The sequence below is a fragment of the Ambystoma mexicanum genome, chromosome 11 (genome assembly GCF_040938575.1).
Source record: "Ambystoma mexicanum isolate Mex_15411 chromosome 11, UKY_AmexF1_1, whole genome shotgun sequence".
NCBI classification, from domain to species: Eukaryota; Metazoa; Chordata; class Amphibia; order Caudata; family Ambystomatidae; genus Ambystoma; species Ambystoma mexicanum.
The window spans coordinates 461,218,436-461,234,727 of record NC_090934.1 but is presented as its reverse complement, the minus strand read 5'-3'; the positions used below and the strand labels follow the sequence as shown (position 1 = coordinate 461,234,727).

Below are 16,292 nucleotides of genomic sequence, written 5' to 3'. Positions count from 1 at the left end.
TGCCCGTTGTTAGCACCCTTCCCATTCCCATTGAGCGCTATGGGGGCTCTAATGGGAATGGGGATGGGTTCCTTGAATGAGGAATTACCGGGCCCTCCAAGGTTGGAATGGCCTGGTAATTCCTCATTCAAGGAACCCGGTAGCCAGTAAGGGGGTAGCCATGCCGCTAATAGCGGCATGGTTATCTCTTACGTCGTAATGACCCTCTATGTGTGGATTTTTATGTGGAATCGCAATACATATTTCATAGGGTGGCGGCCCCCGCCTTATAGTTAAGTCGGACCCCTGATGGACCCCCAAAAAGGTATACTGTTAATAACCTTTAACTTGTGCAATGTATTTGGCTGAAAGTTTTAAATTATTTAGTGATGCCTAGGCACCTTCAGACTGCAAAGTCTCGTAAACATTCATAAAACATTTTTTTATTAAGACAAAAATAAAGAATTTTAAAAGTTGCAGCTTATTTCCCAATCATTTTCCCATAGACAAACAACACCAATTTGTGTGCGACTGCTGGGCCGATTTGAACCAGGTCCATATCAACTTGGGTATAATGTGCTTAGTGGAGGCCTTGTTATGGTTTGGGGTAATTCTGTGCAGTAGTTTTTTTAAATATTTCATGGTGAAGAGGGTGCCCTCTTCTCCAAAATAGATAGCTATATCTCAGGTAAATTGTCAAAAACTGGGATATTTAGAAATGAAACGTGAGAGATAGCTGTGGCTATCGCCTAGGATATCAGAAAATGAGAGGCAGGGAAATCCCTATTTGCAGGTCAAAATGCTTTCAAATGTCATGAGGGAAGAGGTAGGGAGTGGGTAGAGGCCAGCAAGCGAACTTTGGAAGTTGGAGGAGGTCTAGGGACTGAGTCTGCAACATGAAACTTGCGATAGCCTCAGCTGTGGCCGTGAATAGCTGACATTTGAAATTAAACTGTGTCATGGGAACATGGTATGTTAAGGGGGGAAAGGGAGAGGGAAGGGGAGGTGAGGAGACCGTTAATATTGTGTGGGGAGCTGTTAGTGAGTGGGGGGACAGTTAGTGTGGGCTTGGGGGATCAGGGACTGATTTTGCTCACACAGTTGTTTTTACTGATACCCGTAGTTATAGGACTGACTGATAGTCGAGGGTATGTGTAGATCTGTACCCATCGCTAACTTTTTGTGTGTTTGTGTTAATTTTGTGAAATATATTTTTACAGGTATTGTGACATCAGGGGTAATAAATCATGCTGAAGGTCATGGCTGTGACACGGTAGGCATTTGGTACTCATATTCATTCAGTTAGTGATTGGAAATTGTATCTTTTTCATGTTGCAGTCTATAGTCCTCATTATGAGGTTGCTGGTAGGCCACCCGTTGTACGTTTCTGCTGCCTGATATCCCAGTTATACTGAGATATTATGGGCAGTGGAACAGTAAGTTCCCATAGCCATGGAGTCCGATAGGACAACATGGGAATAGAAACACAGAAGCACTGGCACTGTTGTTTATCTGCCGGTAGGTGCCTGAATGATAGTCCACAGCCTGCCAGTAGTTCACAGCCCCTATTGGCAGACACAGAGTAAGCCGGTCCAGAAAAGGTGCCGGTAACATTGTTACCAGCACCTTAATTCCGGACTGGCTCACTCGTAATTAGGCCCATATATTTTCAAATGTAACTTACAAGGAGTACTGAATTCATACATATATATACACATGTAAAAATATATATTTTTTACATGAAACATTGATTATTACTGTGGCTATGGAATCAGGCAATCAGAAGGTCATGTTTGAGGTGCGGCAAATAGCAGCAACAATTGGAGTGCGTTTCTGCGGCTGCGGCTATGGCAGAAACTATTGCTTTGCGGCACAACTACCCTTGGCTATATATGATAACTGCTTACTTCTGAAACAAGTGAAAAGTAGGATGTAGAGCAAAAAAAAAGTAATTAAAAAGAAATGAGTTGTGAACAGAAATTGTAATTTAAAGGAAATGTTTACTTAGATTGTCATTTACTTCTTAAGCATGTAGGTGGCCAAAATGAGGATGCATGCAAAGTATTTAAAAAGTATTGGAATGAAAATAAAAAGGAAATTAGTATAGTTTAAGTAGTTTAAATAGTAGTTAGTGAATTATCTAAAGTACTCCTATTTCAAGTGTGGTATTTTCTTCTAGGAATGTGTTTTGTGCATTGCGCTTACTCTCTAGACTTTAATATTGAAAATAAATGTTTTGTAGGATACATTAAATACATTTGTATTAACTTCTTATGTGTGTAGGTTACTAAAAAAAAGGGCACACACACATTTGAAAATAATTATTCATATGACAATGTACAAATAATTAGCATATTTGGAAGTAAATGTGTGGTTAATAAAAAAGAAAAAAAGGAATCCACACTTGTTGGGTTCCTATTCTTGTAGAAATGCACATTCAAATGTTGCACGCTTTTTTTGATTGTGGAAGACTGCATTGCTTAAATATCAGTTTGTGGTGCTTTCGAGGTACTTCAAAAATGTAGTTTGCCAATTAATTGAGAACCTCAAGTTGGTATTCTACATGTACAATGAAGTTTCTGAGTAAATATAAGTATTACATAATAATACAATGTTAAAGAAAAACACTGAAAGTTGAAGACTAGATCAAGAAATGTCATTATAGACTTTTCATGTGTGTAGGTGGCCAAAACAAGTACACACACATATTTTATTTGCGGATGATACTCAAATCCTGATCAGTCTGGATCAGGACCAGTCTGAGGCCTCTGTTTGCGTCCACGATTGTCTTAAGGCAGTCGGGATTTGGATGGATCAGAATTGGCTAAAGTTAAACGGTGATAAGACGGAGGTACTGTTGGTAGGCTGCCCCCCTAACCCCTCCTTGTGGACCCCTGCTTTTTGGCCCTCTGCCTTGGCCCCGTTACCCAATCCAGTTAGTAAAGTAAATAACTTAGGAGTTATCCTTTCCGCTTCTTTGTCGATGTCTAACCAGGTCACGGCCGTGTGCCAGTCCACCCACCACCAGATTCGAATCCTCAAAAGGGTCATGCCCTTGATCCCAGAACCCCTCCGCCCCCCTGTGGTGGCCGCGTTAGTCCTCACACGACTGGACTATTGCAATTCGCTCTATCTGTCGCAACCTATCGGCCTTATACACCGCCTTCAGCGTATGCAGAACCTTGCTGCTAGGCTGGCCACTGGCTCCCCTTATGGTGCCCACATCACGTCAGTGCTTCGCCAACTGCATTGGCTCCCGGTGAACCAGCAAATTCATTTTAAATCTCTGTGCATTGTTCATCGGGCTATTCATGGTCTGGGAGCCGAATTTTTGCAGCTTAAATTTACCCGATATCGTCCGGACAGGGACCTCAGCTCTGATACTTCTAACCTGCTTACTGTCCCTAGGTTTAACCAGGCAAGGCTCGGAGGTAGAGCCTTTTCTGTCACCACGGCCAAACTTAGGAACAGCCTCCCTGTATCTCTTAGGGCCACTGTTAACCATCTTGGATTCAGAAGAGCGTTGAAAACTAATCTGTTCTAAGCCTGACCACTCCATTGGTCTTCTTCGATTGGGTAGCTTACTTTCCAGCGCCATGATGCCTTTGGGTGAACGTGCGCTTTACAAATGTTAATAACATTACATAACATAACATAACATTTTACAAGACATATTGAAATGGCATTTGTAAGATTGTAGTAAGTGTTGACAGACAGGAATCTTTATATTCTCTACCTAGTATTTCAAATAAAGGTACGAGTAGATTTTAAAAGGATTTACACACAAAATAATGGTTCAACATTGGCATGTCTTTATATTTTTATTTGTAATCTGTAGACATAGGGCCTCATTCCGAGTATGGCGGTAAGGGATAGCGGCCACCGCTAACGAGAGCGGTGGCGGTAATCCCTTACCGCCATACTCCGAGTTCCCTTAGCGCCATGGTGCTTTTAACACCTGCTTTAAGCAGGCGTTAAATACCATGGCGCTAAGGGACCTTGATGTTAATTACGCCACCGTAATTTACGGTGGCGTAATTGACGCCTTCCCCACTCCCATTATGCCCTATGGGGCAAGAATGGGAATGGGGAAGGGTAAATGGGGATTGGGGAATTACCGCCCCGCCAACCTTGGAATGGGGCGGTAATTCCGCCAACCACCAAGGCGCTGCCGGTCCGGGTACGGCGTCAACCAAGGCGTTAATAGCGCCATTGGTTAGCGCCGTACTCGGAATGAGGCCCATAGTTAGGTTATATGTTTTGGTTTCCTGGTTAAGGTTGCATAAACTACTCTGCAAATATCATATTATTTTAAATGAAACAAGGTTTGTTGTGTGTATTTAGTTATTTATTTTTATATTATTATTGTATTTATTTGCATTTAAAATATTTCAACATTTCTTTGGAGGTGCATGAACCATTGATGTTGCTGACAATTCTGTTTTGAATTTGTTGATGCAAATCCAGATTCGTAGTTACCTAAGTACTTAGTGTAGCTGTTGTATCCATGAAGTGTTGTTTATCATACTCTATTAACTCTCGTCTCTAAAGCAGCCTCTACAGACTCCTCCCTTTTCCAAGTGAAATTCTTTTAATCTCTCCTATTATTAATTATGGGGTGCATCTTTAAAAAATGTAACTGCAGTTATTCAGAAATGTTTGCTTGTATGTCCATAGCTACTCTCTTGGATAGGAGTATTATCCTTTTGAGAGTTTGGTTAGGGTGGTAATATTAATAATTATCCATTGTATGTACTACATCAATGTTGAAAAAGTCAAAAGAACTGAAATTAGTATTGTCCATTTCATTAGATTTGTAATTTCTGAGCCATTTTGTTCATGGTCAATGTAGCCATATGATGTGTATTTATTGTAATGTTACCATACTCATTATGTGTCATAAAGAGATGTTTGTACAAAGTGTGATAGGATTGAATTTGTGTGTAAAAATGTATTTATAGATATTTTCGATAAGTGAATAAAGGTATTTTTCTCTACAATTCGTTTTTTTTCCTCTACACAATGATTAATTTGTTCAGCCTTAATTGGTTGTGTGCTAGGAATACATTCAGTATTCAAGTAGAACTAATATTTAATAAAGTCATAACAATTATATTGATTTCTATTTTGAAATGTATTGCATTGTCTTTCAAGCAGTGATTCAACAAAGAAGATGATACATCCATGAAAGAAATTAGCCAAGCCGTTGTGCAGAACATATATTTGTGCGTATATTGTATTGTTTGTCTGATAATGTAGTAGTGTAGTGGTAGTGTTCTAAAATATATAGTGGGTACAGTTCAAGGCAGTGGCTGCTGGCCATGGCTAAAGGCCATGGCTAGAGTCATAGAAATAATCTATGGAATAACAAAGCGGTTGTTGCAGGGACGTTAAGGGGATTAATTTATTGTAACAAAAAGCTTGAAATTCAAGGTAAAATCTTTAGTTGCAGGGACGTTAAGGTGAAAGCTTAATGTAACTAAAACCCTGGAAATTCAACTAAGGTCACCTTAACTTCGCTCCCCCTGTTGTGCAGTCTATGACCATAATAAAGACATCATAGATGACATCACTGATGACATCACGAATTACATTACAACAGTAACCACCACTAAGGATGCCCTTCAGCCATGGTAGTGGGCATGGCCAAATATATTTTAACACATTAATGAAACACTATTCATGGCATTTGGCCATGAACACTGACCACAGCCTTCAGTTGTGCTCTATATATATATATATATATTTTAGAGCACTAATAGGCTACCAACCATAGCCGTTGGCCTTCGTCAGTGGCTATGGCCTTCAGCCGTGTCCACTGTATATTATATACACTAACCAGCCACTAGCCATGTCCATCAGCACAATACTGGACCACAGCCATTGTATATTCTAATATTATCTAACAATATTGCCTACTATGGACTGAGTGTCTCTGCTCAAACACTTGACTTACTTTTCTCCTCTATACGTGCAACAAGTTGTGACAGCACCTTGATGCCCATGTGTTTAGTGCACTTTATAAATGTGAAAAAATAAATAAATATATAAATAAATGTAAATGGGCCACTGGCTACGGCCTTTGAATATGGCCAGAGGTTGCGGCCTTCACCATGCCCGCTGTACTTGGACAGTGGGCATTGACTTTGGCCATGAGGTTTGGCTGTGCCGACTGTATATTCTAAAATATTTATGGGCCATTGGCCATTGCCTTTGGCCAAGGCCAGTGGCTATGGCTTTTGACCTTGCCCACTATATATTTTAAAACAATAACGGGCCAATAGGAATGGCTTTTAGCCATGTCTACTGTATATTGTACAACACTAACCAGCCACTAGGTATGGCCTTTGCTTTATGGCCAGTGACAACAGCTTTCGTCATGGTCAAGTCCACACCCTAAATTGTTATAAAGCTAATCAAAGTTTTTATGAGCTAACTTATAAATGATGTTATGCCTGATGCCATTGCTGATGTAATCTGCCATATATGATGTCATTCGTATTGTGAGGTGTGATGGCATCAGTGATGTGATCTGTAATGTTATCAGTTATGTCAAAGATTATGTAATGATCGATGTAATCCGTGATGCCATCTGAGATGTCATGATTGGGTTTTGCTGCATTAAGTTCTCTCCTTAACATCCCTGCAGCTAAAGTATTTTCCTTTAATACAATGTATATATTATCATGCTAAATTCTTAGGTTACCTTTTGCAAGCCCCTTTGATTGTAAACTTAATCTTGAACGTCCCTAATACTTAGTTTTAAATGTTTAATAGATTCAGCTGTAAAAATATATTTTGATGACAGTTGCCATACACTGCATTAAGACAATCTTGTTTCAAACGTTCATCAGAAAATGTCCAGTTGCATGCATGTGACCATGTGTGCATATGAGCTAGTTTACTGATCTGTCTTTAGCTCCAGTGGAAAGAGCGTGTTTCATTCTATTGTTGGCCAGGACACAACTAATGGATATCCAAGATATAATGTTAATGCCTTCACACCACGAAATGTTACCACTAACCAACAATTTATGATGGGATTTTTGCCCTGCAAGGAAAGTGTTTAACCAGTCGATCATTCATCCTGGCAGATTCTGAACAGATGATAATACAAGTATTCCCTCAGACACGCAGGAAGAAGAAAGCCAAATGCAGCTGTGTTGAATTCAAGTCCAAATAACCGAAAACATACCTTCAAGTTCATTGTCTGTACCCTGTTCAGAGAAAAGGGAAATAATCATACATCTGAACTGGGTAAATTCATCATGTCAGAAACAACGATAATGATGCAATATCTGTCTACAATTGTCCACAATATAAACGAGCAGAAGCTCTGCATTCCTTAATCATTGCTCAAACCTTAATCATCACATGCCAATGAAATAAATGCAGTAAAGTGATGAAACACAACTTTTTTGTCTAAACTTCCCTTGTGCATAAATAAGTGCAACACACATGAAAATATATAGTTCCTCTATGTGATGGAAAATGTTCTCAACTGTTTTAGTTGGAATATCATAAAATATTTACTCTGATGATCTTACAGGGTAATGCAATGATTGCAATCAATGTAGCAGGGTAACCATTCATTTGCTGTTTAATATCCCATTGCATTACTCTAGAAGAAGGTAATTTGTATAGTTATTTTGTAATGTTTTATAATGTACAATCAAAGTACATGTGATCTCACAGTGGATGTGATTCTGTCATAATCAATGTGTCATTTGTGGAGAGATGAGAAGAGTATTGCGTTACAAAGATGATGATGCATGAAATCTCTCCTTAGAAATCAAGGGGCTTTAAGATTCCTTTTCTTAGAAATAATACCAATATTGTGACACCTGTTAAACTGTGCACTTGCCAAATGCTACCTCACAGTTATGTTGCAGCCTGGAGCATGGAATTTCCCTCTCCATGTAATCTGTTGAAAACAAGTGGGTTCAAGTGGATCTTCTGCTAAAAACTAAGCAAATGCACCTAGACTCATGGATGTTGGTGTGGGGAATGGACACAACATATTTTGCTTTCATTCATAAAGATGCATAAAGATGTTTGCAATGCAGTGAAATGACTTTGCCAATGTTCTCTTACAGCATAATTGGGGATTGATGGAATAAAGATTACTTGAAATTTAGCATTTTTGGACGACGTGAAAAACTGAGCACAAACTAAGCTTCATTTTTTTGGTTCATGCTAAAATAGTCCTAACTTTTCCGTTGTGAAAAAAAATCAGATTTAAAGCCAAAATCTCTTTCTTTTTATATCGCTGGACAAACTCACTACAAAAACAAAATTGCTTCATCTGTCCTGAGTGTGACACGTTTTAAGTAATATGTATTGTGGCAAACCCTGTTTGTAACATTCTCTATTAAAGAACCAGGAGAACTGGTGCATAAACGAAAACGCAAAATGTATGTAATGTTGCTCAGAATTTAGAGTCACCTCAGAGCAGGCAGGTGAAGAATTGGCATTTAGCCCTGAGCTTTAGATATTGATGCATAGAGCGTGTTCCTATGGGACCTTGCCATTATAAAATACTTCCGTGAATCAGGCACAGGGAAGGAAACACCTCATAAGGCATTGAAGCAAAACAGTAAAATCACAGTATATGGAATGATCCACTTAGTTCTATGCATATACCGTGAAATTAGAAAAGGTTGAAAAACAAAAGAAGGACTCAACAGGCCAAGTAAAGTCACAGCAATGCCCAAAGCCAAATGGTCACTAAAAAAACGTGTGTGATGCATCGGTCATTTCACATTTCATTCCCCTCCCATTGACATAAGGCTTTGGAAGTCTCTAGTTTCCCGATCAGCGTCCAAATAATGTATATTTTAAAAAGGAAAGGTGGAGTGATGAAGTTACGTATTTGACTCCAAATCCATAGGAAGCATGTGTTTGTTAAAAGAGATCAACATTTCAGAAATGTAGCAGTGCTGTGAATGTGAAGTTCTAGCCAGCAATGGTGATTTTCAAAGTGTTGGAGGGTCTGATTCTTCTGAGACTTTGCCTCCGGATTAAAGTGCTGTGGTACTACCCAATTCATAGTCATTATGAGTACCCCCCAACCTTGCAAACGGCCCCTACTTCTGAGCAATAGTTCATTGCACCTCGATCACCAAGTAAGTCATTTTCTTGTAAGTGGAGGCTGCTGTTGTGTCATAGTGAAAGGGTGCCAGCCCCTTGTTTTTTTGTTGTAGGTGATAATGGAAAAAATGTGATTAAAATTGTTCTTTCTCTTTCTCTCTGTCTTTATTACTATTATATTAATGACATTGTTGTTTGATGCATAATGTTTACGTTTTTATGGGATTCTATTGTTTGTGTAAACATTCTTTAACGTGTTGTTTTCATTCACTATTTATCTCAATTGTTAAAGGTTATTTTTAACCAAATGACAATAATAATAATAATAAAACAAAAGTAGTAAATGTAATCTTTTTACAAGCCTGCATTGCTGCAGTTTATAAAGGCTGTCAGGGCAGTACAGCACCTGTGCACCCCATGCTACATTATTTCCTTAATGTAGAGTTAGGACCCTAAAGCGCTAACAGATGTGCCTTAGACAATCATATATAGAGGCCAGTGGGGAGTCTGACGTATATAATCGCCTACTCTGATTCTGTGCATAAACATCATAGACGGTTCTGATTTTCACGAGACTGTGTGTATGTCCGTGTAGAGGATGGGAAAGTCTGTAAGATTATGGAACGGGGGTGACAGAGTCCAGTGATAATTAGACACCCGATGTGAGTTGAGAGTGAAACTAGGAACTTGGGATCTAGCATGGGCACATCTTCTTTCAGTGTGGTGTAGTATTAGCTCATGTGGGCAAAACCAAAATCAATGAGGGTATCCTTTAGTGTGAATATTGGCATATATTTGTACAGCAAGCATGAACATATTTTCTCATACTGGCATACATGTTTCATGGTCAAAACCAACATGGGTGTGTCCTTAGGAGGAGGTGGGGACACTGGCATACATTGGCAAAGCCACCTGGATAAGTTGTCTTATGATCTTATAATTGCCTCAGGGGCAAATCCAACATCAGTGTGTGCTTTTATGGGATGTAAATACCGGCATATATTGGTACAGCCATCCTGGACATATCTCTTTACCCTGGCATTGGGGGTAAAGGCATATGTGGCAAAGCCCATGCAAATTTGCAATTATCCATGGATAAGTGCACACCATCCATTCATTTATGAGACAATCCATGTATAACAATGCTGACAATCATCCTTTCCAAAAAGGTCGCCCTATTCAAAGGGCCTGTGTTCTAGACAAAACACAGTAGATTTGTTTGAAGTTCATTTATTGCATTAATTGTTTAAAAATCATTCAAAAGCACATTTTAGGAAAATAGCCACACAAACACAATAACTAATCATATATTAAACACAAATTTTAAAGATACCCATATCACATCTAGAAAAACACATATCATATCAAAACCAGTGATCACATCTCACCCATCCTTACTCACATCCACTTTCATCCCCATTCATACCATCCATCATTTGTACTGTGCAAAAAACGCCAATTCTAGTTACTTTATTCTAACAGTAGAATACCCCTCTATTAGGGTTCAAGTGCCATTACACAATTACAAAGCCCTATTTAACACTGAATTTTTCTTTTAACAGAGTTGAACATGGCAAGTGTTCAAGCGAGCTTGTTTGTGAACATATGTCAATTGCCTATATATTTTATAGAAACTCAAAAGAGGCCCAACTCAACAAAGTGGGCTCTTATGGTGTTTTCTACTCGAGTTGTGGGCCCCACGATAGACATATAAAATTTCTATCTGGTACACCTCATCAGGACATATACGTAGTTAAATACAAAACAACCAGTTCATATTGGCATAATTCAGCTCGATATGTAATGTGTGTCATCTAGGAGTTCCAAGAGTGACTTCTTGCCTTTTTCAAAAGAATTTCATACTTCTGTCGATCATACTGTGCTACTGTGAAGGCCTCTTCAACCAAAGAAACAAAGCCTGCAGGGGCATGTTTTCTTAGAGTGGCATGGTGGTCCAAGCCAACATGAGTGCATTTCCTTTGTGGCAATACTGGCAAATCTTGCCACCACATGTATTACACATATATTGCTGGCAAATGAATCAAGAAAATGTGTTATCAAATACTCCTATGTAGTGTTGGTGACCTGCCCTCTTTTAGCTTTTTGTATTCGTTGTCCTAGAAAAACCGATTATAAATGATATGTCAATTTACCAATTGTTTCAAGTCTGTTGCAAAATGCACCGTTTTGAATTTCTCAGACAGATAACCCCCAAAATCTCTCTCAATAGTTGGGGCCTCTCTGGAAATGCACGGTTGCACTAGAATATTATTGTGTCTGTACATGCCAACAATGAAAACATGCAGTAACCATCACTGCTGCTGATAATTCAAAAGCAAGTACTCCATTAAAAATAAACTCATAGCAAGAGCCATAACTCTTTCCTTATGAACCTTCAGAAAACAATAAGTTATACTTTATGTTGTATATCATATTAAAGCAACCTATCCATTGCCAAACATGTTTCCTATGGCAATGCTCATATTACTTATATCCAACTCAGTGACAGAATGCGTAAGCTTTTGTCTAGAAACACAGTCAATGGTTAACACAAAGAAGACGAAAACCTACATCATCGCCTTCTTGTTCTTCTGATTCTTCTTCTTCTTCATTTTCATCACCTGCAGGAACAGATTTGTTCTATTATGAAAGTTTGACTGAAGTTGTATTGCCATAACATTTACATATTTGCTCATTTAATACAGTTAACATCTGTGACTAACAATGTTCCCATCAAGCCCAATACCTGTAATTCAAAGTATAAGCAAAACCGTGTTTTATCAATGACAGAGAAGTCCATGCAGGTTGTTTAGGTCACAGACCTCAACTGAAGATGTATAGTGTCACAGCCAAAAATGCACATACATGTCTTCTCATTGATTCCTCTACCGTTCTCTTCCAACCCGGGGCCAAATTAGTGATAGCTGTCTTTCAAAGTGAATCTGGTACTTAGTTCTTATATAAGGGGGTCTAAATACGGATTGGGGGTGGGAGAGCAATGGTACGGCCCGTTCAATGTAACACTTGTGTTTTCCTCCCAGAATTACTATCTTGTGCTGCTTTGGGAACATAATGTCTTCAAAATTAAAATAAAACCTGTGGGGGAACATCATGATGACTTTCCATGTTTATTGCTCACATATTTAACAAATATTGTCCCTCTTTCATATGTTCTTCCAATAAACGTGATCTGGTTCTGTTCCTAAGTGTAAGTGGAATCAAGCCATGCATGTCCACCTCAAAAGACTTCTGCATGGTCAGAAATAATAACGGAGAATATTGGACCCCCCAACTGTTCATATATATATACCCTAAACCCCTTGTTTCCATTTCGCTGATGCATGATGTAAACCCCAATCACGGAACTGAAGATATTGCATTCTATCAAGTATGACATTTAACACAACTTTTTTTATTAATTGAAGGTTATTATGAAGCACTGAATACTACGTTCTGCCCCACCAGAGCACTATTAAGATGATGAAACCAAGGAGAAAGTAAATTAATTTCCTCTCAGCTACTTGTGTAAAATTCTCAATCAATCAACCTCCATCAATCTTCTAAATGAAGATATGTTCATCATACGCCAAATCTTGGTAACTATTAATCGGGTGAAAGGAGATGGGAAGGAAGTTAGATTTATGGGCTGCTGTCATATGGTCTAATATGAAAAAATGAACCTTGACCAATGTATATTGAAGCCTGTTCTAAGAGTCTTAGGAGGCTGAAAATACCTCACTGAGAGAAAGAACGATAATGATAATAAATCACATGGTACCCAACAACTAACACTGTTCTCAGGAGGGATGTTCGACCACTATCTTTACACAACGTTAACAAATGCAGTCATCATCACATGACTTCAGGCTCTGCTAAGTAAGTCACTTATCACATTGCATTTATTTCAACAACATCAGAAGAATACAACAATACTAGTCAAGCTAATAGCAAATGGCCCAAAAACAATATTCTTAGATTTATGAATTTGAAGTTATGTTCTTTTAAATAAATGGAGTGTTTGACCCATTGGAAAGTAGGAGGTCAATGTGATCCTACATCTAGTATTTGGAGGTCTTGTTTGGATCTAGCGGCATCACAATCTGGAATAAGGGAATGCCACTGTTATATCTATTGCATTTTTTAAAGTGATTGCTTCCATTCAAAAGAGTCTCAAGTTGGAACTTGTGTATTGAAGAAGATCTTCCTGAGGAATTTGACAGGTTGTATACGAGTTGTTCGTTTTACAACTGTTCGAATTACAATTGACCTTTTCACAATTGACCGAATTGTGAAGGTCAATTGTAACATATATGTGGGGGGAAACCCCCCACAACCCCCCACCTAATGCCAAACCCCCCAAAACCCCTATATATATAAATAAATATATATTACCAAACAGATATATATATTTATATATATATGGTCAATTGTGAAAAGGTCAATTGTGACCCTTTAAATTCGGTCAATTGTTCATTCGAACAATTGTAAACAAACTATTTGGGTAATATCATTTGGGTAATACCGTTCATCAGTTTAAAAATAATGCTGTCTTCATATGTATTACTTTAGAATAGGAAGAAATACATTTTGCTCTATTTTCTGTGGCTAGAGGGCCGACATGTTGCACTTGCCACCTAGATATTTTGAGGTTGGTTGATAACGTGGATGATGTGTATACAAATACAGTTAAACAGGCTGTGCTTTAATTAAGGAAACTACGTATGTTACAGTAAGTTGATTTATAATTGTAATTTCAACATCTGACGTTGATAGTAAACACATCGGCCCTCATTACGACCCTGGCGGAAAGCGACTGACCGGAGCGCCACAGCGTAAATAGCGTTTCCGCCATTGCACGAAGGAGCAAAGTGCGGCCCATTCCGACCCATCGGGCACGAGCACCACGCCACGGCGGAAGTGCAAAGTCCGCGATGGCGGAAATGACCCCAAAACGGCCCACACCGCCGCCGTACGGCGCCCTAGGTGCAATACCGCCACCCCTCTTAGCGGTCACCGCAGTGTGCGCCTACCGGAAAGTACGGTGACCGGAAATATACGGAAACGGAAGTTAAAACATGGGCCCGGAATGGGAAACATCCCGGCGTACACCTATAAAAACACTAAAACCACACAACCACTAAAATCACTACCCTGAAACACACCCCAACCCGTCAACCACCCTAGCGAAACCAAGAAAAATGGGAAAAGTAGCGAAGAAAGCGTGCGACCGCAAGCGGCAGGTCCACTTCTCCCGTGAGGAACTCACCGTGCTAACAGAGACCCTCCAGGAGAATGCTGCCGTCGTCTTCTGCACGCAAATGACCAGGACGGCACTTGCAAACAAGAAGGCCATATGGGCTCTGGTGGCACAGCGGGTAAGTGCGGTGGGGACCGCACCCCGCACCCCACAGCAATGCCGCAAGCGATGGGACGACCTGCGGATACGCGTCCGCAGCATACTCTCTGCCAACCGCAACATTGCCACAGCCACCGGGGGAGGTCCTGAATCACCCATCAAGTTGACCCCCTGGGAAGAAATCTGTGCCTCCACCATCGGAATGGAGAGCATAGAGGGAGTCGGAGGGATGGAGAAAGGAGTGCAGACATCCGAAGATTCAGGTAGGTGGGCCAGATAAAACAATGCCAAATCCACACAGTCCATCCATGTGAAGTACCATGCGTCCACATAGTGCAACAGAAACACATGTCCAGGAGAACGTCCACACACATCGGCCTGATAGCGCACGTTAAAACCCACAATAAATACATAAATAATTAAAAACCCCTAATACACGCACTACACGTGCAGAAGGCACACCCTAACTGCAGGCTGCCAAACAACTGCACCCTCACTCCACACACAAATCAAAGCACCTCCAAGGCCCCGACCCAAATCACCCTCAGGTACCACCCCAAAGCATGTGATACAATGCCATTCCAATTCCCACAGACCCATCAATAACCCTCGCCCTCCTTTACTCCACCACAGGGTCCGATCCAAACGACGAGCTACAGGACACCCCTACCAGCACACCTGCAAAGAGGGCCAAGACCAACGGCCAGAGACCCTCCACCTCAGCTGCACGCATCAAGACACGGCAGCAGCACAAATCAGGTGGCAGCACAGAGGAGGGAACATCAACAGGCACCCCAGCAGCCAGCATGCCCACAACACCACCACCACAGGTCCCCCCAATGGATGCCACAGAAGGCACTGCCTCTGGTGGCAGCAGCACCATAGGTGACACCCCATTGATGGCAGCATGCTCGGACACAGAAAACGGGGATGCCGAAGTCAGATCCATCCATGACCTGTCCCAATCCCCCTGTCTGTCCCATCCCGTACAACATGAGGATACCACGCAGGGGCACCCACAAGACGACGACTGGCCATCCCCCACAAGCCCTGTGGCAAGGCAACATGAGGACAACAGCCCCTCTGTGACACCCCCGCAAATGGCCATGGCCCAGCAGAGGCAACAGTCCCTCGACCAGTTGATCGAACAACAGCAGCAACTGGCCACACTCCTCAAGGACCATGCCGATGAATGTGGGGGCACTAAGGCAGACATAGAAACATCAACTGAGACACTTAGGGCAGAAATGGAGAGAAGTACAGAGACGCTAAGGGCACAAATTGAGAGAAGCACCGAGAGCCTGAGGGGGGAACTGCATGCGACGTCCAAAGACGTATGTGCCGAACTTGCCGCAGTGCGCCGTGTGCTCACTGAGCTCTCGCAAACCCTTAGGGACATGCATGGACGTGAGCAGGCAGACACATCATCCGTTGCAAGTTCCGTCCAGGGCAGCCCCCAACGTAGATCTGGAAGGAACCTGCGCTCCACAGGCAGGGGTGCCCCTGATACCCGCAGAGGGGGCATGCAATAGCGACAGCCCACTGACAATGAGCATCTTTGGACACTGGTGTTCGGGGGGGAGGTAGGAGGGTGGAGGGGGTGTGTTGGGCTCACTTGGGTGGCGGGTCGATAGGGTGTTCAACATGATATCACATATGCCATAAAAAGTGCACGATCAACCAATGAGAAGTGTGGACATTGATCTTTGTGTACTAGGCCATCATAGGCGTACAGTCCATATTGTGCATGTCCCAGACACACGCAGTGCCACGAGTCCCGTGTCCATGTATCAGCCACCAGGCGTGAGTGCTAGAAGCATACATCAATGAGATGCTGACGAATGTCACGGGCCTCCGGTGCCTCGCA

The 16,292-nt window shown here is 41.1% G+C and overlaps 1 long non-coding RNA gene across 1 annotated transcript in view; it reads right to left on the bottom strand.

Moving 5' to 3' along the window:
• The window catches only part of LOC138504729 (uncharacterized), an 89,761-nt gene extending 78,066 nt beyond the window's left edge, over positions 1–11,695 (bottom strand). Inside the window, exons 1-2 of the long non-coding RNA XR_011279930.1 lie at positions 11,641–11,695; positions 7,175–7,196 (exon numbers count right to left, since the gene is read on the bottom strand). This is a non-coding gene — a long non-coding RNA (uncharacterized lncRNA). The remainder of the gene's footprint in view (positions 1–7,174; positions 7,197–11,640) is intronic.
• Between the last annotated feature and the right edge of the window lie 4,597 nt (positions 11,696–16,292).